This window comes from Coregonus clupeaformis, unplaced genomic scaffold, assembly GCF_020615455.1.
Source record: "Coregonus clupeaformis isolate EN_2021a unplaced genomic scaffold, ASM2061545v1 scaf0892, whole genome shotgun sequence".
NCBI lineage: Eukaryota > Metazoa > Chordata > Actinopteri > Salmoniformes > Salmonidae > Coregonus > Coregonus clupeaformis.
Genome location: NW_025534346.1, coordinates 16,685 through 44,649, shown reverse-complemented (window position 1 = coordinate 44,649; position 27,965 = coordinate 16,685). Strand labels below are relative to the sequence as shown.

General features: G+C 39.1%; 10 non-coding genes and 9 pseudogenes across 10 annotated transcripts; 7 read left to right on the top strand and 12 right to left on the bottom strand.

Moving 5' to 3' along the window:
- Positions 1-3,328: 3,328 nt before the first annotated feature.
- Positions 3,329-3,437, top strand: LOC121559366 (annotated as a pseudogene).
- Positions 3,438-7,073: 3,636 nt separating this feature from the next.
- On the top strand, positions 7,074-7,192 carry LOC121559367 (annotated as a pseudogene).
- Positions 7,193-7,607: 415 nt separating this feature from the next.
- On the top strand, positions 7,608-7,726 carry LOC121559337. The gene has a single exon (XR_005998756.1). It is a non-coding gene; the product is annotated as a 5S ribosomal RNA (ribosomal RNA).
- A 415-nt stretch (positions 7,727-8,141) lies between these two features.
- LOC121559344 lies at positions 8,142-8,260 on the top strand. Its single transcript, XR_005998762.1, has one exon. It is a non-coding gene; the product is annotated as a 5S ribosomal RNA (ribosomal RNA).
- A 1,217-nt stretch (positions 8,261-9,477) lies between these two features.
- LOC121559332 lies at positions 9,478-9,596 on the top strand. Its single transcript, XR_005998752.1, has one exon. It is a non-coding gene; the product is annotated as a 5S ribosomal RNA (ribosomal RNA).
- A 410-nt stretch (positions 9,597-10,006) lies between these two features.
- LOC121559326 lies at positions 10,007-10,125 on the top strand. Its single transcript, XR_005998746.1, has one exon. It is a non-coding gene; the product is annotated as a 5S ribosomal RNA (ribosomal RNA).
- A 410-nt stretch (positions 10,126-10,535) lies between these two features.
- Positions 10,536-10,654, top strand: LOC121559359 (annotated as a pseudogene).
- Positions 10,655-11,732: 1,078 nt separating this feature from the next.
- On the bottom strand, positions 11,733-11,851 carry LOC121559341. Its single transcript, XR_005998759.1, has one exon. It is a non-coding gene; the product is annotated as a 5S ribosomal RNA (ribosomal RNA).
- Positions 11,852-12,126: 275 nt separating this feature from the next.
- On the bottom strand, positions 12,127-12,245 carry LOC121559331. Its single transcript, XR_005998751.1, has one exon. It is a non-coding gene; the product is annotated as a 5S ribosomal RNA (ribosomal RNA).
- A 1,899-nt stretch (positions 12,246-14,144) lies between these two features.
- On the bottom strand, positions 14,145-14,262 carry LOC121559354 (annotated as a pseudogene).
- Positions 14,263-14,671: 409 nt separating this feature from the next.
- On the bottom strand, positions 14,672-14,790 carry LOC121559338. The gene has a single exon (XR_005998757.1). It is a non-coding gene; the product is annotated as a 5S ribosomal RNA (ribosomal RNA).
- A 588-nt stretch (positions 14,791-15,378) lies between these two features.
- LOC123485886 lies at positions 15,379-15,497 on the bottom strand (annotated as a pseudogene).
- A 551-nt stretch (positions 15,498-16,048) lies between these two features.
- LOC123485889 lies at positions 16,049-16,166 on the bottom strand (annotated as a pseudogene).
- A 409-nt stretch (positions 16,167-16,575) lies between these two features.
- Positions 16,576-16,694, bottom strand: LOC123485888 (annotated as a pseudogene).
- A 6,626-nt stretch (positions 16,695-23,320) lies between these two features.
- LOC121559358 lies at positions 23,321-23,438 on the bottom strand (annotated as a pseudogene).
- A 409-nt stretch (positions 23,439-23,847) lies between these two features.
- Positions 23,848-23,956, bottom strand: LOC121559364 (annotated as a pseudogene).
- A 550-nt stretch (positions 23,957-24,506) lies between these two features.
- On the bottom strand, positions 24,507-24,625 carry LOC121559342. Its single transcript, XR_005998760.1, has one exon. It is a non-coding gene; the product is annotated as a 5S ribosomal RNA (ribosomal RNA).
- Positions 24,626-24,894: 269 nt separating this feature from the next.
- On the bottom strand, positions 24,895-25,013 carry LOC121559321. Its single transcript, XR_005998741.1, has one exon. It is a non-coding gene; the product is annotated as a 5S ribosomal RNA (ribosomal RNA).
- Positions 25,014-25,423: 410 nt separating this feature from the next.
- On the bottom strand, positions 25,424-25,542 carry LOC121559345. The gene has a single exon (XR_005998763.2). It is a non-coding gene; the product is annotated as a 5S ribosomal RNA (ribosomal RNA).
- Between the last annotated feature and the right edge of the window lie 2,423 nt (positions 25,543-27,965).

Sequence of the window (27,965 nt, the reverse complement as noted above, 5' to 3'; positions counted from 1 at the left end):
GGCCTGAATATGCCTTCAATTGATACAGACACCCATGACTATCTAGAAGAATAATTTACACCTGAGGAGATTGCAACAGCAGTGTCCGCAATGAAAAGCGGTAAATCACCGGGTCCGGATGGTTTTCCAACCGAATTTTACAGGACGTTTTCTGGTCTGCTTTGCCCATTCTTGTCTCGACTATTTGCAGAGTGCCTTAATACCTCAAAGCTACCGCCTAGTCTTTATCAAGCTTCAATTTCATTACTATTAAAGAAAAACAAAGACCCCTGGAATGTGGATCCTTTCGCCCAATCTCGCTTTTAAACTGTGATTACAAAATCCTAGCCAAGCTTTTAGCCATCCGTATGGAAGGCTCGCTGCATCAAGTAATACACTCTGACCAGACTGGCTTTGTGAGAAATAGGCATTTGTTTTTCAATATTAGGCGCCTTATGAATATACTGTACTCCCCTGCGTCGGAGGACCCAGAGGTGGTGGTCTCACTTGATGCAGAAAAAGCGTTTGACCGCGTTGAGTGGGATTACCTAACAGCCACCCTTTATAGATTTGGCTTTGGCCCCAAATTCATTGCGTGGATAAAGATTCTTTATTTTTCCCCCATGGCTTCGGTACGGACTAACAACTTGTCCTCTGACTATTTTCCCTTGCACCGCTGGGATCCAGACAGGGCTGTCCACTCTCCCCCTTGTTGTTTGCTTTGGCAATCGAACCTCTCGCCATTGCATTACGCTCTAATGATGCCATTCAAGGAATAATCCGGACGGGCTCAGAGCAGAAAGTCTCGCTATATGCGGATGACCTCCTTTTGTTTATCTCTAACCCTGATACCTCATTGCCACGCGCCTTATCTGTTCTTAAAAGGTTTGGATCAATCTCAGGGTACAAGCTGAATCTAGGCAAGAGTGAGCTTTTTCCTGTAAACAAGGCTGCTTTAAAGTGCTCTTTTACAAGTTCTCAGTTTAGGATTGTCCGGGATCAATTCACCTACTTGGGAGTTAAAGTGACAAGGAAATATTCAAATCTGTTTCAGGAAAACTTGGTTGCTCTAGCAGACAGTTTGAAACAATCTTTTGCTTTTTTGGAATGCGCTACCTCTTTCTCTTATCGGAAGGATTAATGTCATTAAAATGAGTGTGTTGCCCAAATTTCTATATTTATTTCAATGTCTACCCATTTTTATTCCAAAATCTTTTTTTATTTCACTGGATCAAACATTCATGCATTTTATTTGGGATGGCAAGGTACCACGGATTGGTAGAAAACATTTACAGAAGCCTAAGTCATTGGGGGTTTAGCTCTACCAAATTTTCAGACATACTATTGGGCTGCAAATTTCAGAGCCCTTCTGTACTGGCTGCAGACTGATCCTACTGGCCCTAGACCAATCTGGGTCCAGATGGAGTCTGAATCGTGTAAACCTGCTGCACTTTCTTCTGTGTTGTGCTCGTCTCTCCCAGTGTCCCTAGGCAAAAGGTGTGTCAACCCAATTGTAAGGCAGTCTCTTAAAATTTGGAATCAGTTCCGCTTAGCCTTTGGCCTCCGAGGCTTTTCTCTATCAGGCCCAATCAATCAGAACATTTTATTTCCTCCATCTTTGAATGATGGGGCTTTTGACATCTGGCACTCACTAGGCCTCTCCTCACTAGCCCAATTATTCTTTGATGATACATTTGCCTCTTTTGCTCAGTTACAGGAAAGGTTCAACCTCCCCCAATCCCACTTTTTCCGCTATCTCCAGACTAGGAACTTTGTCAGAGCTAACACACCTGAATTTCCCCATAGGCCTGTGAATACAGCTATAGAGAGCATCCTGGAGCTGAACAAGCTTCCTAGGGGCGCAATTTCAGATGTATATGCAATCATTCATGACTTACAGAACCCTTCTTTGGTGCCTTTAAAGACTCGATGGGAAAAGGATTTGGGGGAGGAACTTGGGGAAGACACCTGGGAATCTGTGCTGCGCAGGGTGCATTCGTCCTCTTTTAGCACTAGACACAGCCTCATTCAATTCAAGGTGGTTCACCGTATCCACTGGTCTGGGGCCAGACTTGGAAGAATATTCTCTGATTTTGATCCTACCTGTGTCAGATGTAAAATTGAACCGGCCACACTGTTGCATATGTTCTGGGGCTGTCATAAACTGTCAGGTTTCTGGGAATTAATATTTAAATGTTTCTCTGATATATATAACACTGTTATAGATCCCTCTCCCCTTACAGCCCTTTTTGGAGTACTGCCCATAAGCACCCCCCTGTCAAGAATCCAGTCGGACACTGTTGCTTATACAACTCTTTTAGCTAGACGGCTAATACTACAGAACTGGAAGATGGCAGCTCCCCCATCTTATAAATATTGGGTGAGAGATGTGTTGTGCTCTCTGAAACTAGAAAAAATTAAATTCAATTCACGTGGGAACCCCAAACTGTTTAATGAGGCTTGGGCTCCATTCCGGTCTTACTTTAAACAGTCCATCCTCTGATGGCATTCCTATTAAAACCAAAATAAGTCTGTATTTGACCCCCTGTGACTTAGGGGTTGGATGAGCATTTCTCTGTGTTTTTTTCTGGGGTGGGGGTGGGGGGCATTAAGGTTGATGTGCTTATTGATTGTGACCTCCGGATGCCTTGTTCATCTCGCCCGGGCAGAGACTAAGGTGTGAGCTTGTTTTTCCCAGTTATTTTTATTTTTTAATTCTGTTCACGCCTACATAAAATTATCAATATTCATTTTTATTTTAAAGCATTGTAAACTTTTTTATTTTTGGTCCAGTGGATGATTGGTCTGTGGCCTTGACTGTCTGTGAGTGGTTGCATTTCTCCACCCCATCCCTTAACTGTTCACAGGAACAATGGTGAGGTGTTTGCTCTGTCCCTATACTATAGATTGCCCTTTAACCTTTTGTAGCCTTCTGCCTGGTGTGTTTAACTTGTCTAAAGTATGGTATCTTTAAAGTTATTTTTTTCTTTATATGTATTATTTGTATTTTTGTCTAGTTGAGTATATTATTTATATTGCTTTGTCTTGTTTGTGTGTGTGTAAAACTTAATAAACAGAGTTCTCAAAAAAAAAAAAATATATATGTGTCATGGAGCAACTGCCTTTTATTTATCACCCTAATAATATCATGTATTTTTATTGGACTAAATGCAGTTTGTATGTGCTGTCCTAACCTGATCAAATTAAATAATATACAATGTGTTTCCTTGAAAATATAGGCAGTACATTCAGCCTTTGTTTTTAGTCGGTTCATTAAGTTGCATGGAAATACTAATCACTGATACATTTTGTTCATGTCTTTATATAGTGTACCAAGATTTGTTCCCATGCTTACGGCCATACCAGCCGGAATACGTCTGATCTCGGAAGCTAAGCAGGATCGGGCCTGGTTAGTACTTGGATGGGAGACTGCCTGGGAATACCAGGTGCTGTAAGCTTTTTGTTCCACTAGAGAGTACTCTTGTGTCATGGAGCAACTGCCTTTTATTTATCACCCTAATAATATCATGTATTTTTATTGGACTAAATGCAGTTTGTATGTGCTGCCCTGCCCTGCCCTGATCAATTTAAATAATAAACAGTGCATTTCCCTCAAAATATATGTGTCATGGAGCAACTGCCTTTTATTTATCACCCTAATAATATCATGTATTTTTATTGGACTAAATGCTGTTTGTATGTGCTGCCCTGCCCTGCCTTGATCAAATTAAATAATAGACAGTACGTTTCCCTCAAAATATAGGCAGTACATTCAGCCTTTGTTTTTAGTCGGTTCATTAAGTTGCACGGAAACGAATCACTGATACATTTTGTTCATGTCGTTATATAGTGTACCAAGAGTTGTTACTGCGCTTACGGCCATACCAGCCTGAATACGCCCCTTTTTGGAATTTCAGGAAGTGGATGAGCGGCAGGTGTCTGAGTGCTTGAGAGAGGATATCGTTTGTTTGGAGGTTTTTTTGATTTATAAGTTTGAAAGTTTGTGTGTGATTGTAGTTGATTTTCTTTGAAACTTTTTTGTTATTATCCCCCATCGGCGTGAGCTGTTTGGGGGATATTGATTAAAATAACCGGATGGACAACATGGCGTCAACATCAAGAATACAAACGACGACGAGAAAGGACAACAGTGAAATCAGAATTTCAAATGAAGAACTGAAGAAAAGAAAGTATGAGAAGGAACTGACGGTGAACGTGGAAATAATTGGAGAAGGGAAAATAACAACGATGGAATTGCTGAGAGGAATAAGGGAAGTTTGTGGAACAATACTTGGATGTAGAATGAGAGACGGAAATAAGTATGAAATAACAATGTCTCATGTAAAGGGAAAAGAAAGACTAATGGACGGGCTAAAGATAAAGAACTGTCAAATCATGGCTAAAGAGCTAGGGAACGATGAGCTTGTGGTGTCCTTTTTGAACTTGCCTGCATACATTACAGATGGGGAGATATATGAGAAACTAAGAGGCTGGAAAGTGAAGGCGACCACGCCAATCAAGAGGAGGATGTGGCCAGGAACAGACATTGTAGACGGGACGAGATTTTGCAAGGTGAAGTTCACAGACAATGTGCAATCCTTGCCATATTCTACCAAATTTAACACTGTCGAGGGATTTGAATATTTTCGTGTAATCCATGACAATCAAGTGAAGGTATGTAGAGATGTATTCAGCCGGGGCACATACTTAAGGAATGTCCAGAATTCACTTGCCATAAATGTAGTGAACAAGGGCATTATGCCAGAGAATGTTTGAACATAGGTAATGTGTGTGAAATGTGTGACAGACCGAAAGTTAGATGTAGCTGTAAGAAGGGAAAAGATCACTTACTTTTGCAAACAATGGACCTCACTTCTGAGGAAGAGGAGGGGAGTGTGTTTATGGAGGGAGAAAAAGAGAGTGACATGGGGAGTGTGACTTCAGAGACAGTGGCAGATATGCCTGAAGAGCCTGTAATGTCTTCTGGCAAAACACGAGACGCAGTTTTGGTCTCTGCTGCTGACAAGGTGGAACAGCAGCACATGATGGGTGAAATACATACACAGGTAGAGATGGTGCAAGGTGCTTCTCAGGTGCCTGAGCCAGTTTCAAGCGTGTGTAAAAATGACACCAAAGAGCGAGCTGGGTCCACTGAAGTCACTGGCACTGTTAAAGCGCACTTTTCAAAAGGCTTCCCTGCCGCTCCAAATCAGGAGACGGAGGATGAAATAGATAGTGAGGATCATCAGTTGTTTGCAAAAAATAAGAGGTCATTGTCGAAAACTAGGGAGATGATGGGATTTGGAAAAAGAAAAAGTAGGTTTTGAAAGGACTTGTTTTGCTCTGATTATACCTCTGCACACATTACTAATGATTACAGTCGCATCCCTAAATGGTAACAGTTTGAGAAACATGAGCAAATTTGAGCAGGTTTTAGTGTCTGTTAAGGCAGACATGTTGTGTTTTCAAGAGACCAATTGGACAGATTCCAAAATACAGGAGATTAAGAGTAAATGGTCTGATTTAATTTTTTTGTAGTCATGGAAGTGATAAAACATGTGGTGTGGCTATTTTGATAAAAAACGATGTGGTTCAAAATGTAAAACAAATATATGCTGACAATGATGGCAGACTTATTGCAATTGAATTTGAAGTGCAAAATGTAGTTTTTCGTTTAATCAATGTTTATGCTTCAAACATTGAATCTGAAAGGAGAGAAATGTTTCACAACTTAAAAACACTGTGCTCAGAAAACTGTATATTGATAGGAGACTTTAATGTGAGGTGTAGTAGAATGGATGCCTCTAGTTGTGCTAGATTCAGATATGACTCTTCTAGAAATGCATTATGGAAACTTATGAATGAGGAGAATCTAGTAGATATATGGAGGGCTGAAAATCCAAACAGAAGAGTGTTTTCTAGAAGGCAGGTGGTGCTAAAGGAATTAAAACAAAGCAGAATTGATTTATGTCTAGCAAAACAAGAATTGGTGCAGCATGTTAAGAAGATGTCATATAACTTTACAGCATATAGTGATCACGCAGTAATGTCATTTCAAATGGGTTTTGGTGTGGAGAGGAGAGGGGGAGGTGTCTGGTGTTTAAATGCCAGTCTGTTAAAGGAGGAAGGATATAGAAATGAAATTGTTGAATGTATTAATGATGAAATGTCTAATGTACTGTTAAAAGAGAATGTGTGTTTATGGTGGGAGGAAGTGAAAGGAAAAGTAAAAAACAGGAGTATTAGGTATGCTAGAAATCCCAACCGGTTAGATAAGCAGAAAGAAACAATGCTTAGAAATAGGATGTTGCATGAACTTGAAAAGGCTGATACTGATCCAGACTATGATGTTGTGAATTATTTGAAAATTTGGAATTTGTTATGTCTTAGTCATGTCTGTTTTTTTTGTATAATAGTTTTTTTTTGTATTTTTATTTCTTTGGGTTCTTTGATTTGATAGGGGGTGAATTGTTCACCTGCCTATGTTAGGCTAGTGTCTTCTGTATTGTTCTTTGTAATATTGTACTGTAAATATTGTAAAAAATTGAATTTTTTGATAAAAAATAAAAAATTTAAAATAAAAAAATATATACCTGATCTCGTCCGATCTCGGAAGCTAATCAGGATCGGGCCTGGTTAATACTTGGATGGGAGACCTCCTGGGAATACCAGGTGCTGTAAGCTTTTTGTTCCACTAGAGGGTACTCTTGTGTCATGGAGCAACTGCCTTTTATTTATCACCCTAATAATATCATGTATTTTTATTGGACTAAATGCAGTTTGTATGTGCTGCCCTGCCCTGGTCAAATTAAATAATAGACAGTGCGTTTCCCTCAAAATATATGTGTCATGGAGCAACTGCCTTTTATTTATCACCCTAATAATATCATGTATTTTTATTGGTCTAAATGCAGTTTGTGTGTGCTGCCCTAACCTGCCCTGATCAAATTAAATAATAGACAGTGCGTTTCCCTCAAAATATAGACAGTACATTCAGCCTTTGTTTTTAGTCGGTTCATTAAGTTGCATGGAAATACGAATCACTGATACATTTTGTTCATTTCTTTATATTGTGTCCCAAGAGTGGTTCCTGTGCTTACTGCCATACCAGCCAGAATATGCCCGATGTCGTCCGATCTCGGAAGCTAAGCATGATCGGGCCTGGTTAGTAGTTGGATGGGAGACTGCCTGGGAATAGCAGGTGCTGTAAGCTTTTTTTTCCACTAGAGAGTACTCTTGTGTCATGGAGCAACTGCCTTTTATTTATCACCCTAATAATATCATGTATTTTTATTGGACTAAATGCAGTTTGTATGTGCTGCCCTGCCCTGCCCTGCCCTGATCAATTTAAATAATAGACAGTGCGTTTCCCTCAAAATATATGTGTCATGGAGCAACTGCCTTTTATTTATCACCCTAATAATATCATGTATTTTTATTGGACTAAATGCAGTTTGTATGTGCTGTCCTAACCTGATCAAATTAAATAATATACGATGTGTTTCCCTGAAAATATAGGCAGTACATTCAGCCTTTGTTTTTAGTCGGTTCATTAAGTTGCATGGAAATACTAATCACTGATACATTTTGTTCATGTCTTTATATACTGTACCAAGATTTGTTCCCATGCTTACGGCCATACCAGCCGGAATACGCCCGCTCTCGTCTGATCTCGGAAGCTAAGCAGGATCGGGCCTGGTTAGTACTTGGATGGGAGACTGCCTGGGAATACCAGGTGCTGTAAGCTTTTTGTTCCACTAGAGAGTACTCTTGTGTCATGGAGCAACTGCCTTTTATTTATCACCCTAATAATATCATGTATTTTTATTGGACTAAATGCAGTTTGTATGTGCTGCCCTGCCCTGCCCTGATCAATTTAAATAATAAACAGTGCATTTCCCTCAAAATATATGTGTCATGGAGCAACTGCCTTTTATTTATCACCCTAATAATATCATGAATTTTTATTGGACTAAATGCTGTTTGTATGTGCTGCCCTGCCCTGCCCTGATCAAATTAAATAATAGACAGTACGTTTCCCTCAAAATATAGGCAGTACATTCAGCCTTTGTTTTTAGTCGGTTCATTAAGTTGCACGGAAATACGAATCGCTGATACATTTTGTTCATGTCGTTATATAGTGTACCAAGAGTTGTTACTGTGCTTACGGCCATACCAGCCTGAATATACCTGATCTCGTCCGATCTCGGAAGCTAAGCAGGATCGGGCCTGGTTAGTACTTAGATGGGACACCGGCTGGGATTACCAGGTGCTGTAAGCTTCTTGTTCCACTAGAGAGTACTCTTGTGTCGTGGAACAACTGCCTTTTATTTATCACCCTAATAATATCATGTATTTTTATTGGACTAAATGCAGTTTGTATGTGCTGCCCTGCCCTGCCCTGATCAATTTAAATAATAGACAGTGCGTTTCCCTCAAAATATATGTGTCATGGAGCAACTGCATTTTATTTATCACCCCAATAATATAATGTATTTTTATTGGACTAAATGCAGTTTGTATGTGCTGTCTTTCCCTGCCCTGATCAATTTAAATAATAGACAGTGCGTTTCCCTCAAAATATATGTGCCATGGAGCAACTGCCTTTTATTTATCACCCTAATAATATCATGTATTTTTATTGGACTAAATGCAGTTTGTATGTGCTGCCCTGCCCTGCCCTGCCCGCCCTGATCAATTTAAATAATAGACAGTGCGTTTCCCTCAAAATATCTGTGTCATGGAGCAACTGCCTTTTATTTATCACCCTAATAATATCCTGTATTTTTATTGGACTAAATGCAGTTTGTATGTGCTGTCCTAACCTGATCAAATTAAATAATAGACATTGCGTTTCCCTGAAAATATAGGCAGTACATTCAGCCTTTGTTTTTAGTCGGTTCATTAAGTTGCATGGAAATACTAATCACTGATACATTTTGTTCATGTCTTTATATAGTGTACCAAGATTTGTTCTCAAGTTTACGGCCATACCAGCCTGAATATGCACAATCTCATCTGATCTCGGAAGCTTAGCAGAGTCGGACTTGGCTGGGAGACTGCCTGGGAATACCAGGTGCTGTAAGCTTCTTGTTCCACTAGAGAGTACTCTTGTGTCATGGAGCAACAGCCTTTTATTTATCACCCTAATAATATCATGTATTTTTATTGGACTAAATGCAGTTTGTATGTGCTGCCCTGCCCTGCCCTGATCAATTTAAATAATAGACAGTGCGTTTGCCTCAAAATATATGTGTCATGGAGCAACTGCCTTTTATTGATCACCCTAATAATATCATGTATTTTTATTGTACTAAATGCAGTTTGTATGTGCTGTCCTAACCTGATCAAATTAAATAATAGACAGTGCGTTTCCCAGAAAATATAGGCACTACATTCAGCCTTTGTTTTTAGTCGGTTCATTAAGTTGCATGGAAATACGAATCACTGATACATTTTGTTCATGTCTTTATATAGTGTACCAAGAGTTGATCCGGCGCTTACGGCCATACCAGCCTGAATATGCCTGATCTCGTCCGATCTCGGAAGCTAAGCAGGATCGGGCCTGGATAGTACTTGGATGGGAGATTGCCTGGGAATTCCAGGTGCTGTAAGCTTCTTGTTCCACTAGAGAGTACTCTTGTGTCATGGAGCAACTGCCTTTTATTTATCACCCTAATAATATCATGTATTTGTATTGGACTAAATGCAGTTTGTATGTGCTGCCCTGCCCTGCCCTGATCAAATTAAATAATAGACAGTGCGTTTCCCTCAAAATATATGTTTCATGGAGCAACTGCCTTTTATTTATCACCCTAATAATATCATGTATTTTTATTGGACTAAATGCAGTTTGTATGTGCTGTCCTAACCTGATCAAATTAAATAATAGACAGTGCGTTTCCCTGAAAATATAGGAAGTACTTTCAGTCTTTGTTTTTAGTTTGTTCATTAAGTTACATGGAAATACGAATCACTGATACATTTTGTTCATGTCTTTATATAGTGTACCAAGAGTTGTTCCTGCGCTTACGGCCATACCATCCTGAATATGCCTGATCTCGTCCGATCTCGGAAACTAAGCAGGATCGGGTCTGGTTAGTACTTGGATGGGAGACCGCCTGGGAATACCAGGTGCTGTACGCTTTTTGTTCCACTAGAGAGTACTCTTGTGTCATGGAGCAGCTGCCTTTTATTTATCACCCTAATAATATCATGTATTTTTTTTGGACTAAATGCAGTTTGTATGTGCTGCCCTGCCCTGCCCTGATCAATTTAAATAATAGACAGTGCGTTTCCCTCAAAATATATGTGTCATGGAGCAACTGTCTTTTATTTATCACCCTAATAATATCATGTATTTTTATTGGACTAAATGCAGTTTGTATGTGCTGCCCTGCCCTGGTCAAATTAAATAATAGACAAAGAGTTTCCCTCAACATATAGGCAGTACATTCAGCCTTTGTTTTTAGTCGGTTCATTAAGTTGCACGGAAATTCGAATCACTGGTAAATTTTGTTCATGTCTTTATATAGTGTACCAATATTTTTTCTCAAGATTACGGCCATACCAGCCTGAAAATGCCCGATCTTGTCTGATCTCGGAAGCTAAGCAGAGTCGGGCCTGGATAGTAATTGGATGGGAGACCGGCTGGGAATACCAGGTGCTGTAAGCTTCTTGTTCCACTACAGAGTACTCTTGTGTCATGGAGCAACTGCCTTTTATTTATCACCCTAATAATATCATGTATTTTTATTGGACTAAATGCAGTTTGTATGTGCTGCCCTGCCCTGCCCTGATCAATTTAAATAATAGACAGTGCGTTTCCCTCAAAATATATGTGTCATGGAGCAACTGCCTTTTATTTATCACCCTAAAAATATTATGTATTTTTATTGGACTAAATGCAGTTTGTATGTGCTGTCCTGCCCTGCCCTGCCCTGATCAATTTAAATAATAGACAGTGCGTTTCCCTCAAAAGATATGTGTCATGGAGCAACTGCCTTTTATTTATCACCTTAATAATATCATGTATTTTTATTGGACTAAATGCAGATTGTATGTGCTTCCCTGCCCTGCCCTGCCCTGATCAAATTAAATAATAGACAGTGCGTTTCCCTTAAAATATATGTGTCATGGAGCAACTGCCTTTTATTTATCACCCTAATAATATCCTGTATTTTTATTGGAATAAATGCAGTTTGTATGTGCTGTCCTAACCTGATCTAATTAAATAATAGACAGTGCGTTCCCATGAAAATATAGGCAGTACATTCAGCCTTTGTTTTTAGTTGGTTCATTAAGTTGCATGGAAATACTAACCCCATGGAACAGACATAGCATCTCTTGTGTCACCCTAATAATAAATGACATATATTTTGAGGGAACAAAATGTATCAGTGATTCGTATTTCCGTGCAACTTAATGAACCGACTAAAAACAAAGGCTGAATGTACTGCCTATATTTTGAGGGAAACGCACTGTTTATTATTTAATTTGATCAGGTTAGGACAGCACATACAAACTGCATTTAGTCCAATAAAAATACAGGATATTATTAGGGTGATAAATAAAAGGCAGTTGCTCCATGACACATATATTTTGAGGGAAACGCACTGTTTATTATTTAATTTGATCAGGGCAGGGCAGCACATACAAACTGCATTTAGTCCAATAAAATACATGATATTATTAGAGTGATGAATAAAAGGCAGTTGCTCCATGACACAAGAGCACTCTCTAGTGGAACAAGAAGCTTACAGCACCTGGTATTCCCAGGCGGTCTCCCATCCAAGTACTAACCAGGCACAATCCTGCTTACCTTCCAAGATCAGACGAGTTCGGGTGTATTCAGGCTGGTATGGCCATAAGCAAATGAACAACTCTTGGTACACTATATAAATACATGAACAAAATTGATCAGTGATTCGAATATCCGTGCAACTTAATGAACCGACTAAAAACAAAGGCTGAATGTACTGCCTATATTTTGAGGGAAACGCTTTGTCTATTATTTAATTTGATCAGGGCAGGTTAGGACAGCACATACAAACTGCATTTAGTGCAATAAATATACATGATATTATTAGGGTGATAAATAAAAGGCAGTTGCTCCATGACACAAGAGCACTCTCTAGTGGAACAAAAAGCCTACAGCACCTGGTATTCCCAGGCAGTCTCCCATCCAAGTACTAACCAGGCCCAACCCTGCTTAGCTTCCGAGATCAGACGAGATCAGGCATATTCAGGCTGGTATGGCTGTAAGCGCAGAAGCAACTCTTGGTACACTATATAAAGACATGAACAAAATGTATCAAATCAAATCAAATCAAATCAAATTTTATTGGTCACATGCGCCGAATACAACAGGTGCAGACATTACAGTGAAATGCTTACTTACAGCCCTTAACCAACAGTGCATTTATTTTAAACAAAAAAAGTAAGAATAAAACAACAAAAAAAGTGTTGAGAAAAAAGAGCAGAAGTAAAATAAAGTGACAGTAGGGAGGCTATATATACAGGGGGTACCGTTGCAGAGTCAATGTGCGGGGGCACCGACTAGTTGAGGTAGTTGAGGTAATATGTACATGTGGGTAGAGTTAAAGTGACTATGCATAAATACTTAACAGAGTAGCAGCAGCGTAAAAAGGATGGGGTGGGGGGCAGTGCAAATAGTCAGGGTAGCCATGATTAGCTGTTCAGGAGTCTTATGGCTTGGGGGTAGAAGCTGTTGAGAAGTCTTTTGGACCTAGACTTGGCACTCCGGTACCGCTTGCCGTGCGGTAGCAGAGAGAACAGTCTATGACTAGGGTGGCTGGAGTCTTTGACAATTTTGAGGGCCTTCCTCTGACACCGCCTGGTATAGAGGTCCTGGATGGCAGGAAGCTTTGCCCCAGTGATGTACTGGGCCGTACGCACTACCCTCTGTAGTGCCTTGCGGTCGGAGGCCAAGCAGTTGCCATACCAGGCGGTGATGCAACCAGTCAGGATGCTCTCGATGGTGCAGCTGTAGAATTGTTTGAGGATCTGAGGACCCATGCCAAATCTTTTTAGTCTCCTGAGGGGGAATAGGCTTTGTCGTGCCCTCTTCACGACTGTCTTGGTGTGTTTGGACCATGATAGTTCGTTGGTGATGTGGACACCAAGGAACTTGAAGCTCTCAACCTGTTCCACTACAGCCCGTCGATGAGAATGGGGGCGTGCTCAGTCCTCTTTTTTTTCCTGTAGTCCACAATCATCTCCTTTGTCTTGGTCACGTTGAGGGAGAGGTTGTTGTCCTGGCACCACACGGCCAGATCTCTGACCTCCTCCCTATAGGCTGTCTCATCGTTGTCGGTGATCAGGCCTACCACTGTTGTGTCGTCGGCAGACTTAATGATGGTGTTGGAGTCGTGCCTGGCCATGCAGTCATGGATGAACAGAGAGTACAGGAGGGGACTGAGCACGCACCCCTGAGGGGCCCCCGTGTTGAGGATCAGTGTGGCAGATGTGTTGTTACCTACCCTTACCACCTGGGGGCGGCCCGTCAGGAAGTCCAGGATCCAGTTGCAGAGGGAGGTGTTTAGTCCCAGGATCCTTAGTTTAGTGATGAGCTTAGAGGGCACTATGGTGTTGAATGCTGAGCTGTAGTCAATGAATAGCATTCTCACGTAGGTGTTCCTCTTGTCCAGGTGGGAAAGGGCAGTGTGGAGTGCGATAGAGATTGCATCATCTGTGGATCTGTTGGGGCGGTATGCAAATTGGAGTGGGTCTAGGGTTTCTGGGATTATGCTGTTGATGTGAGCCATGACCAGTCTTTCAATCAGTGATTCGTATTTCCGTGCAACTTAATGAACAGACGAAAAACAAAGGCTGAATGTACTGCCTATATTTTCAGGGAAACGCACTGTCTATTATTTAATTCGACCAGGGCAGGGCAGCACATACAAACTGCATTTAGTCCACTAAAAATACATGATATTATTAGGGTGATAAATAAAAGGCAGTTGCTCCATGACACATATATTTTGAGGGAAACTCACTGTCTATTATTTAAATTGATCAGGGCAGGGCAGGGCAGCACATACAAACTGCATTTAGTCCAATAAAAATACATGATATTTTTAGGGTGATAAATAAAAGGCAGTTGCTCCATGACACAAGAGCACTCTCTAGTATCAACAAAAGGCTTACAGCACCTAGTATTCCAGGAAGTCTCCCATCCAAGTACTAACCAGGCACGATCCTGCTTAGCTTCCGAGATCAGACGAGATCAGGTGTATTCAGGCTGGTATGGCCGTAAGCGAGTGAACAACTCTTGGTACACTATATAAATACTTGAACAAAATTTACCAGTGATTCGAATTTCCGTGCAACTTAATGAACCGACTAAAAACAAAGGCTGAATGTACTGCCTATATTTTGAGGGAAACGCTTTGTCTATTATTTAATTTGACCAGGGCAGGGCAGCACATACAAACTGCATTTAGTCCAATAAAATACATGATATTATTAGGGTGATAAATAAAAGGCAGTTGCTCCATAACACATGTATTTTGAGGGAAACGCACTTACTATTATTTAATTTGATCAGGGCAGGGCAGGGCAGCACATACAAACTGCATTTAGTCCAATAAAATACATTATATTATTAGGGTGATAAATAAAAGGCAGTTGCTCCATGACACAAGAGCACTCTCTAGTATCAACAAAAGGCTTACAGCACCTAGTATTCCCAGGAAGTCTCCCATCCAAGTACTAACCAGGCCCGATCCTGCTTAGCTTCCGAGATCGGATTAGATCAGGCATATTCAGGCTGGTATGGCTGTAAGCACAGGAACAACTCTTGGTACACTATATAAAGACATGAACAAAATGTATCAGTGATTCGTATTTCCATGCAACTTAATGAACAGACTAAAAACAAAGGCTGAATGTACTGCCTATATTTTCAGGGAAACGCACTGTCTATTATTTAATTTGATCAGGTTAGGACAGCACATACAAACTGCATTTAGTCCAATAAAAATACATGATATTATTAGGGTGATAAATAAAAGGCAGTTGCTCCATGACACAAGAGCACTCTCTAGTGGAACAAAAGTTTACAGCAACTGGTATTCCCAGGCGGTCTCCCATCCAAGTACTAACCAGGCCCAATCCTGCTTAGCTTCCGAGATCGGGTGTATTTTTTTTTTTTTTTTTTACATATCATAGCTTCATATTTCACATCATATATTCACATCTCAGCTTATAACACAGATTATCATACAATGTCATAGCTTCTTATATCACAGCTCCTAATAACCCATCATAGCTTCACAGCTTATTTTTCCATATCATAGCTTCATATTTCACATCACATCTTCACATCTCAGCATATAACACAGATTATCAGTCCACGTCATAGCTTCTTACATGCTTTTACAGCAACTGGTATTCCAAGGTGGTCCCCCATCCAAGTACTAACCAGCCCTAAACCTGCTTAGCTTCCGAGATCTGACGAGATCGGGCATATTCAGGCTGGTATGGCCGTAAGCGCAGGAATAACTCTTGGTACACTATATAAAGACATGAACAAAATGTATCAGTGATTCGTATTTCCGTGCAACTTAATGAACAGAGGAAAAACAAAGGCTGAATGTACTGCCTATATTTTCAGGGAAACGCACTGTCTATTATTTAATTTGATCAGGTTAGGACAGCACATACAAACTGCATTTAGTCCAATAAAAATACAGGATATTATTAAGGTGATAAATAAAAGGCAGTTGCTCCAAGACACATGTATTTTGAGGGAAACGCACTGACTATTATTTAATTTGATCAGGGCAGGGCAGGGCAGCACATACAAACTGCATTTAGTCCAATAAAAATACATGATATTATTAGGGTGATAAATAAAAGGCAGTTGCTCCATGACACATATATTTTGAGGGAAACTCACTGTCTATTATTTAAATTGATCAGGGCAGGGCAGGGCAGCACATACAAACTGCATTTAGTCCAATAAAAATACATGATATTTTTAGGGTGATAAATAAAAGGCAGTTGCTCCATGACACAAGAGCACTCTCTAGTATCAACAAAAGGCTTACAGCACCTAGTATTCCAGGAAGTCTCCCATCCAAGTACTAACCAGGCACGATCCTGCTTAGCTTCCGAGATCAGACGAGATCAGGTGTATTCAGGCTGGTATGGCCGTAAGCGAGTGAACAACTCTTGGTACACTATATAAATACTTGAACAAAATGTACCAGTGATTCGAATTTCCGTGCAACTTAATGAACCGACTAAAAACAAAGGCTGAATGTACTGCCTATATTTTGAGGGAAACGCTTTGTCTATTATTTAATTTGACCAGGGCAGGGCAGCACATACCAACTGCATTTAGTCCAATAAAATACATGATATTATTAGGGTGATAAATAAAAGGAAGTTGCTCCATGACACATGTATTTTGAGGGAAACGCACTTACTATTATTTAATTTGATCAGGGCAGGGCAGGGCAGCACATACAAACTGCATTTAGTCCAATAAAATACATGATATTATTAGGGTGATAAATAAAAGGCAGTTGCTCCATGACACAAGAGCACTCTCTAGTATCAACAAAAGGCATACAGCACCTAGTATTCCGAGGAAGTCTCCCATCCAAGTACTAACCAGGCCCGATCCTGCTTAGCTTCCGAGATCGGATTAGATCAGGCATATTCAGGCTGGTATGGCTGTAAGCACAGGAACAACTCTTGGTACACTATATAAAGACATGAACAAAATGTATCAGTGATTCGTATTTCCATGCAACTTAATGAACAGACTAAAAACAAAGGCTGAATGTACTGCCTATATTTTCAGGGAAACGCACTGTCTATTATTTAATTTGATCAGGTTAGGACAGCACATACAAACTGCATTTAGTCCAATAAAAATACATGATATTATTAGGGTGATAAATAAAAGGCAGTTGCTCCATGACACAAGAGCACTCTCTAGTGGAACAAAAAGTTTACAGCAACTGGTATTCCCAGGCGGTCTCCCATCCAAGTACTAACCAGGCCCAATCCTGCTTAGCTTCCGAGATCAGACGAGATCGGGTGTATTTATTTATTTTATTTTTTATTTTTTTATTATCAAAAAATTCAATTTTTTACAATATTTACAGTACAATATTACAAAGAACAATACAGAAGACACTAGCCTAACATAGGCTGGTGAACAATTCACCCCCTATCAAATCAAAGAACCCAAAGAAATAAAAATACAAAAAATAACTATTATACAAAAAAAAAACAGACATGACTAAGACATAACAAATTCCACCCACAAAATAGGCAGATAAAAGCCACCCCCTATCAAATAAAAATAAAATAAAAACAAAGAAAATATTCAAAATAATTCTTTCAAAAATTATAAGTGATTCCTCCACCATCCACCTTTGCAATCAACCCACACCCCTCAACAAAATGTTCATCAAAATCTTCCATCCCATAATTAAACAACATATCCATGTGTTTACTAAACAGTGATATAAAAATACCCCACACCTTCACCCTCTTCCTGTCAAAAAACCATAATTCCTCCTACAAAAAATAGCATACCTCACAAAACTCAAAACAATATTCAACAAGCACACATTAACGCCATCACATTTACCAGACACTCCAAATAACACAAGTTCCTCCCACACATACTTTTTCAAGAAATCACCCCCCCAGTTTTTACTTAACATTTCCTTAACTTTACAAAACATGTCTTTTAATTCCTCACATTCTATAAACAAATGCATAAGCGTTTCTGGGAAACATCCACATATATCGCATTCCCTTTTTACTTCACAATTAATTTGATGTAACACCACCTTTGTAAATATTCTATTGTGTCTTAACTTAAAATCATTATTTTCACACTCCTTACTATTATATTTTACATTTAAATTTTCCCATATCTTTTTTTCATCCAATTCTGGAAAAACTGTTTTCCAAAATTTTTCAGCAGCCGGCCTTCTATAACATTTTCCTACCATTATTATAGTAGATAAATGTACTTTCTTCTCACTGCTACCAATGAACAAATTAGGAAATACAAACAGATTTTCTCTTTCAACCTCACTATTTATTAAATCCACCCATGCGCTTGGTATGCTATTCTTTATCTTGTCATACATATTATTCACTGTTCCCCTTCCCACCTCTTCATCCCATTCCCTGATAATATCAAAAATAGCTTCTTCAGGTAAAAACCCTGGAATTACCTCATAGGTATAATCTTTTATTTGTCGTAGACCTGCACTCCTAAATACTTTATTATACAAAACTTGTTCTTTGTTCTTGATTTTCTCATTCAGAAATATAGGTTGATTCATAATCAGGTCAATATGACCACATTCATAATATACATTAGGCAACAACTCTGCCCATGCATTTAGCACCTCTTTATAAAAATCTGGTACCTTTTCAAACATTTTCCTTTTAAGCCCCATCAATAAACCATTATCTCCACATCCACCACTCTCCTCTAAGTAGACCTTAAAGAAGTGTTTCCAGCCATAATCTTCACTGTCATACAAATATTTCTTTACTGTTTTTATCCTAATAGCTTTTCTTTTGACATCTAAATCTACAAGTTTTAAACCTCCATCCACATAGTCAGCTATCAATGTTTTCTGAGATATTCTAACACCTTTACCATCCCATATAAAATTAGACACCACCTTATTTAATTCATTTAGCACCCACTCAGGCATGTCCAGGACTCCCAAAACATACACAAATTTAGATAATACCAAAGCATTTGCAACAATTACTTTACCTTTTAACCTTAATTTTCTATTTTTCCAGAAATTTAACGTTAGCTTGACTTTATTAAGGATCCCAGTCCAAGTTATATCTTTTGCCTCTTTCTCCTTTACACCAATGTTTACTCCCAGCACTTTAATAAAATCCCTTGCTATCTTGAATGGAATCTCACACTTATTTGCATCGATATCCCCAACAAACATTATTTCAGTCTTCTCTATATTAACTTTAGCGCCCGATGCCTTACCATATATATCTATGATTCTCATAATGCTTCCAATGCTTCCTATATCTTTCACAGTGCAAGTAGTGTCATCAGCGTACTGATGTACAACACTGATACCACCACCTGGGATTCCGACACCCCTTACCTCTTTATTACTATTTATTAAAGTAGCTAACGGTTCTGTAGAAATACTGTACAACAGAGCTGACAAAGGACAGCCCTGCCTTACTGACCTCTCTACAGGAAAAGTATCTGTTACCACTCCGTTACATTTGACACAACTTTTAGCCCCGCTGTACAACAGGTTGATCCAAGCTACAAACTTTGGCCCAAAACCAAACCTCTCCATAGTCTGTAATAGGAAGCTATGCTCCACTCTATCAAAGGCTTTGTTAAAATCCAAACTTAATACTATACCGCCTTCATTTTTCATTTGATTAACAACATCTCTAATTGTACAAATTACATCTGCAACATCTCTTCCAGGTATACCGTAGGCTTGTGTTGATGCAATAATACTCCCAATCACCTTTTTCATCCTATTCGCTAACACTTTAGTCAATATCTTATAATCGGAATTTAGAAGACTAATAGGCCTATAATTTTCTAACTTGAATCTACTGCCCCTATTCTTGAATAAAATCGTTAACATACCAGTTGACATAGACTCAGGGATTTCCTTATTCTCTTCCATATAATGAAACACCTTCCCTAAAATGGGTGCCAAAATATCTACAAAGACTTTATAGAACTCATTTGTTAAACCATCCAAACCCGGACTTTTATTGCCTTGAGTGTTAACAATTGCTTCCTTGATTTCCATAATCGAAATCTCTTCATCACACATCATTCTATCTACCTGAGATACTTTGGCACTAATTGTATCCAGCACTTTTTCAACACATACTTTATCTACATCATTCTTTTTGTAAAGATTTCTGTAAAAGGATTCAACTGTATCTAAGATCTCAACAAAATCGTTTACCTTTACACCTTTTTCATTTTCCAACTCTACAATGTAACTCTTAGTTTGTTTTCTTTTTTCAAGCCCCAAAAAAAAGGATGTACATTTCTCTCCCTCCAAAGCGTACTGTGCCCTACTCCTAACAATAGCACCCAAACATTTCTTTTTTTCATAACGACCCAGCTCTGCATGGATTTTCAAATAATTCACAACATCATAGTCTGGATCAGTATCAGCCTTTTCAAGTTCATGCAACATCCTATTTCTAAGCATTGTTTCTTTCTGCTTATCTAACCGGTTGGGATTTCTAGCATACCTAATACTCCTGTTTTTTACTTTTCCTTTCACTTCCTCCCACCATAAACACACATTCTCTTTTAACAGTACATTAGACATTTCATCATTAATACATTCAACAATTTCATTTCTATATCCTTCCTCCTTTAACAGACTGGCATTTAAACACCAGACACCTCCCCCCTCTCCTCTCCACACCAAAACCCATTTGAAATGACATTACTGCGTGATCACTATATGCTGTAAAGTTATATGACATCTTCTTAACATGCTGCACCAATTCTTGTTTTGCTAGACATAAATCAATTCTGCTTTGTTTTAATTCCTTTAGCACCACCTGCCTTCTAGAAAACACTCTTCTGTTTGGATTTTCAGCCCTCCATATATCTACTAGATTCTCCTCATTCATAAGTTTCCATAATGCATTTCTAGAAGAGTCATATCTGAATCTAGCACAACTAGAGGCATCCATTCTACTACACCTCACATTAAAGTCTCCTATCAATATACAGTTTTCTGAGCACAGTGTTTTTAAGTTGTGAAACATTTCTCTCCTTTCAGATTCAATGTTTGAAGCATAAACATTGATTAAACGAAAAACTACATTTTGCACTTCAAATTCAATTGCAATAAGTCTGCCATCATTGTCAGCATATATTTGTTTTACATTTTGAACCACATCGTTTTTTATCAAAATAGCCACACCACATGTTTTATCACTTCCATGACTACAAAAATTAAATCAGACCATTTACTCTTAATCTCCTGTATTTTGGAATCTGTCCAATTGGTCTCTTGAAAACACAACATGTCTGCCTTAACAGACACTAAAACCTGCTCAAATTTGCTCATGTTTCTCAAACTGTTACCATTTAGGGATGCGACTGTAATCATTAGTAATGTGTGCAGAGGTATAATCAGAGCAAAACAAGTCCTTTCAAAACCTACTTTTTCTTTTTTCCAAATCCCATCATCTCCCTAGTTTTCGACAATGACCTCTTATTTTTTGCAAACAACTGATGATCCTCACTATCTATTTCATCCTCCGTCTCCTGATTTGGAGCGGCAGGGAAGCCTTTTGAAAAGTGCGCTTTAACAGTGCCAGTGACTTCAGTGGACCCAGCTCGCTCTTTGGTGTCATTTTTACACACGCTTGAAACTGGCTCAGGCACCTGAGAAGCACCTTGCACCATCTCTACCTGTGTATGTATTTCACCCATCATGTGCTGCTGTTCCACCTTGTCAGCAGCAGAGACCAAAACTGCGTCTCGTGTTTTGCCAGAAGACATTACAGGCTCTTCAGGCATATCTGCCACTGTCTCTGAAGTCACACTCCCCATGTCACTCTCTTTTCTCCCTCCATAAACACACTCCCCTCCTCTTCCTCAGAAGTGAGGTCCATTGTTTGCAAAAGTAAGTGATCTTTTCCCTTCTTACAGCTACATCTAACTTTCGGTCTGTCACACATTTCACACACATTACCTATGTTCAAACATTCTCTGGCATAATGCCCTTGTTCACTACATTTATGGCAAGTGAATTCTGGACATTCCTTAAGTATGTGCCCCGGCTGAATACATAGTCTACATACCTTCACTTGATTGTCATGGATTACACGAAAATATTCAAATCCCTCGACAGTGTTAAATTTGGTAGAATATGGCAAGGATTGCACATTGTCTGTGAACTTCACCTTGCAAAATCTCGTCCCGTCTACAATGTCTGTTCCTGGCCACATCCTCCTCTTGATTGGCGTGGTCGCCTTCACTTTCCAGCCTCTTAGTTTCTCATATATCTCCCCATCTGTAATATATGCAGGCAAGTTCAAAAAGGACACCACAAGCTCATCGTTCCCCTAGCTCTTTAGCCATGATTTGACAGTTCTTTATCTTTAGCCCGTCCATTAGTCTTTCTTTTCCCTTTACATGAGACATTGTTATTTCATACTTATTTCCGTCTCTCATTCTACATCCAAGTATTGTTCCACAAACTTCCCTTATTCCTCTCAGCAATTCCATCGTTGTTATTTTCCCTTCTCCAATTATTTCCACGTTCACCGTCAGTTCCTTCTCATACTTTCTTTTCTTCAGTTCTTCATTTGAAATTCTGATTTCACTGTTGTCCTTTCTCGTCGTCGTTTGTATTCTTGATGTTGACGCCATGTTGTCCATCCGGTTATTTTAATCAATATCCCCCAAATAGCTCACGCCGATGGAGGATAATAACAAAAAAGTTTCAAAGAAAATCAACTACAATCACACACAAGCTTTCAAACTTATAAATCAAAAAAACCTCCAAACAAACGATATCCTCTCTCAAGCACTCAGACACCTGCCGCTCATCCACTTCCTGAAATTCCAAAAAGGGGTGTATTCAGGATAGTGTGGCCGTAAGCGCAGGAATAACTCTTGGTACACTATATAAAGACATGAACAAAATGTATCAGTGATTCGTATTTCCGTGCAACTTAATGAACAGAGGAAAAACAAAGGCTGAATGTACTGCCTATATTTTCAGGGAAACGCACTGTCTATTATTTAATTTGATCAGGTTAGGACAGCACATACAAACTGCATTTAGTCCAATAAAAATACAGGATATTATTAAGTTGATAAATAAAAGGCAGTTGCTCCAAGACACATGTATTTTGAAGGAAACGCACTGACTATTATTTAATTTGATCAGGGCAGGGCAGGGCAGCACATACAAACTGCATTTAGTCCAATAAAATACATGATATTATTAGGGTGATAAATAAAAGGCAGTTGCTCCATGACACATGCATTTTACGGGAAACGCACTGACTATTATTTAATTTGATCAGGGCAGGGCAGGGCAGCACATACAAACTGCATTTAGTCCAATAAAATACATGATATTATTAGGGTGATAAATAAAAGGCAGTTGCTCCATGACACATGTATTTTGAGGGAAACGCACTGACTATTATTTAATTTGATCAGGGCAGGGCAGCACATACAAACTGCATTTAGTCCAATAAAATACATGATATTATTAGGGTGATAAATAAAAGGCAGTTGCTCCATGACACAAGAGCACTCTCTAGTGGAACAAAAGGCTTACAGCACCTGGTATTCCCAGGCATTCTCCCATCCAAGTACTAACCAGGCCCGATCCTGCTTAGCTTCCGAGATCGGACGAGATCAGGCATATTCAGGCTGGTATGCCGTAAGCGCAGGAGCAACTTTTGGTACACTATATAAAGACATGAACAAAATTTGTCAGTGATTCGTATTTCCATGAAACTTAATGAACCGACTAAAAACAAAGGCTGAATGTACTGCCTTTATTTTCAGGGAAATGCACTGTCTATTATTTAATTTGATCAGGTTAGGACAGCACATACAAACTGCATTTAGTCCAATAAAAATACAGGATATTATTAGGGTGATAAATAAAAGGCAGTTGCTCCATGACACATGTATTTTGAGGGAAACGCACTGACTATTATTTAATTTGATCAGGGCAGGGCAGGGCAGCACATACAAACTGCATTTAGTCCAATAAAATACATGATATTATTAGGGTGATAAATAGAAGGCAGTTGCTCCATGACACAAGAGTACTCTTTAGTCGAACAAAAAGCTTACAGCACCTGGTATTCCCAGGCAGTCTCCCATCCAAGTACTAACCAGGCCCGATCCTGCTTAGCTTCCGAGATCAGGCATATTCAGGATGGTATGGCAGTACGCGAGTGAACAACTCTTGGTACACTATATAAAGACATGAACAAAATGTATCAGTGATTCGTATTTCCGTGCAACTTAATGAACCAACTAAAAACAAAGGCTGAATGTACTGCCTATATTTTCAGGGAAACGCACTGTCTATTATTTAATTTGATCAGGTTAGGACAGCACATACAAACTGCATTTAGTCCAATAAAAATACAGGATATTATTAGGGTGATAAATAAAAGGCAGTTGCTCCATGACACATATATTTTGAGGGAAACGCACTGTCTATTATTTAAATTGATCAGGGTAGGGCAGGGCAGCACATACAAACTGCATTTAGTCCAATAAAAATACATGATATTATTAGGGTGATAAATAAAAGGCAGTTGCTCCATGACACATATATTTTGAGGGAAACGCACTGTCTATTATTTAAATTGTTCAGGGCAGGTCAGGGCAGCACATACAAACTGCATTTAGTCCAATAAAATTACATGATATTATTAGGGTGATAAATAAAAGGCAGTTGCTCCATGACACAAGAGTACTCTCTAGTGGAACAAAAAGCTTACAGCACCTGGTATTCCCAGGTAGTCTCCCATCCAAGTACTAACATGGCCCGATCCTGCTTAGCTTCCGAGATCGGACGAGATCAGGCATATTCAGGCTGGTATGGCCATAAGCGCAGGAACATCTTTTTGTACACTATATAAAGACATGAACAAAATTTGTCAGTGATTCGTATTTCCATGCAACTTAATGAACCGACTAAAAACAAAGGCTGAATGTACTGCCTATATTTTCAGGGAAATGCACTGTCTATTATTTAATTTGATCAGGTTAGGACAGCACATACAAACTGATTTAGTCCAATAAAAATACATGATATTATTAGGGTGATAAATAAAAGGCAGTTGCTCCATGACACAAGAGCACTCTCTAGTGGAAGCAAAAGCTTACAGCAACTGGTATTCACAGGCGGTCTCCCATCCAAGTACTAACCAGGCCCAATCCTGCTTAGCTTCCGAGATCAGACGAGATCGGGTGTATTCAGGAGGGTATGGCCGTAAGCGCAGGAACAACTTTTGGTACACTATATAAAGACATGAACAAAATTTGTCAGTGATTCGTATTTCCATGCAACTTAATGAACCGACTAAAAACAAAGGCTGAATGTACTGCCTTTATTTTCAGGGAAATGCACTGTCTATTATTTAATTTGATCAGGTTAGGACAGCACATACAAACTGCATTTAGTCCAATAAAAATACAGGATATTATTAGGGTGATAAATAAAAGGCAGTTGCTCCATGACACATGTATTTTGAGGGAAACGCACTGACTAATATTTAATTTGATCAGGGCAGGGCAGGGCAGCACACACAAACTGCATTTAGTCCAATAACAATCCATGATATTATTAGGGTGATAAATAAAAGGCAGTTGCTCCATGACACAAGAGCACGCTCTACTGGGACAAAAAGCTTACAGCACCTGGTATTCCCAGGCAGTCTCCCATCCAAGTACTAAACAGGCCCGACCCTGCTTAGCTTCCAAGATCGGACGAGATCGGGCGTATTCAGGCTGGTATGGCCGTAAGCGAGGGAACAACTCTTGGTACACTATATAAAGTCAATGTGTCACTCACTCTGAAAGGGACACAGAAACGTATCCACTTTGTGACACAAACTGAAGAAGCTCAACCCTTGCTTACATTTCCAATATATATATATATATATATATATATATATATTTGAGTCTTGTTGGGGGGGGGCATATCCTATGTTGATTTATGACAAGTTCATTGACTAGGGCCCTATAAAATAGGCGTTGCGGACCGAATCACGGAATCCAGACATTCAACCGAAATGCAACAATATTCAAACATTTATTGAACTTAGTAAGAAATCAACTAAATCTATTCAACTTGTTAGAAAACGCATTCATTTGCCCAAGTCAATCATAAGACATGAACAAAATGCATCGGTGATTCGTATTTACATGAACTTTCTGGCACGGCACAGGAATGCCCCTGTCTGTGTGCATGTGTGCGGTGCGCGCGTATGTCTACACTTTGTGTAGCCGTTAGCGATGATGCTAATGATAACCTTCTTCTGGTAGGGAAGGAATGGCTTTCCCCAAAACCTTCGCAAGTAAATGTTAACTACAAAGTAGCCTATGCCTGCCTGGCAGAATTATACCGTGATCATTTGCATCACTCCAGTGGCCATTTGTTCTACAGCAACACCGCTTAACCAAACAAAGGTCTCTTCCTGGTGCACGCTTGCATTTAAGGGTAACTACACCCCAAAATCTAAATGTCTTACATTTTTCCCAGACCTCACAAATGGTCACCTGATAGGGTTTAAACATTGTTGTGGACATAGAACATCCAATTGTGCTGTTTTGCTATTAAAAAGGTGTACTTTTGAGAGCGAAAACCTGCCAAAACAGGGACAAACGGTCAACGGGGAAATCTAAACGGAGAAAAGGGAACTTGGGAATTAACGGAATCAGGCAAAACATTGAAGGGATTTTATAGTGCCCTAATGGACTACAGACATTGACTGTCTCCTAGACTAAAAACAAAGGCTGCATGTACTGCCTATATTTTGAGGGAAACACACTGTCCATTATTTGATTTGATCAGGGCAGGGCAGCACACACAAACTGCATTTAGTCCAATAACAATCCATGATATTATTAGGGTGATAAATAAAAGGCAGTTGCTCCATGACACAAGAGCACGCTCTACTGGGACAAAAAGCTTACAGCACCTGGTATTCCCAGGCGGTCTCCCATCCAAGTACTAACTAGGCCCGACCCTGCTTAGCTTCCGAGATCAGACGAGATCGGGCGTATTTTTTTTTTTTTTTTTATTGTAAAATATTCATCAAATACACTTATATTATACCATGTACAGTGTTATATACAAAAAACCATACACTAGAAACTATTCTACCATAGGCAGGCGAACAATTCACCCCCTATCAAATCAAAGAACCCAAAGAAATAAAAACAAAAACCTAGTATACAAAAACCAGACATGACTAAGACATATCAAATTCCACATATTAAATAGGCAGATTTAAAAGCATCTCCCTGTCAAATAAAAATAAACATAGAAAATATCAAAATATTCCTTTCAAAAATTATAAGTGATTCCTCCACCATCCACCCTTGCAATTAACCCACTCCCCTCTACAAAAAGTTCATCAAAATCTTCCAATCCATAACTATAAAACATATCGATGTGCTTCTTAAACAAAGCTACAAAAATACCCCACACCCTTACCCTCCTCCCTTCAAAATAAGCATAATTCCTCCCACAAAAAATAGCATACCTAACAAAACTCAATACAATATTCAACAACCTCACATTAACCCCTTTACATTCATCTCCCACTCCAAATAAAACCAATTCCTCCCACGCATTCTTTTCCAACAAACCACTCCCCCAGTTTTTACATATTATTTCCTTTACTTTACAAAACATATCTTTTAAATCCTCGCATTCTACAAATAAGTGTAATAAATTTTCTGGTGCCTTACCACATATATCACATTCTCTTTTTATTTCTTTATTTATTTGATGCAGCACTACTTTTGTGTATATCCGATTATGTCTTATTTTAAAATCGTTATTTTCACATTCCAATTTATTCCCATGTAAGTATAAGTTTTTCCATAATACTTTTCGATCCATCTTCGGAAACAGTTCTACCCACCTCTTCTCAGCAGCAGGCCTGTCAGTAACCAGTAATTGTTTATAAAAAACATTTGTTCTGACACTAGCCAATGTTTTCCATTTATCCCCATTGTCAATATATAAATTCGGTAATACATATAAATCTTCCCCAAATTCCATCTCCATTAATGACAGAAACCCATTCTGCTGGAATGCTACTTTTCACCCGTTCAAATCCATTCAATATAGTACCTTTCCAAACTGTATCATCCACATCCTTCACATTGTCATAAATGGCCTGGCCTCTTAGAAACCCAGGAATAACTTCATATACAA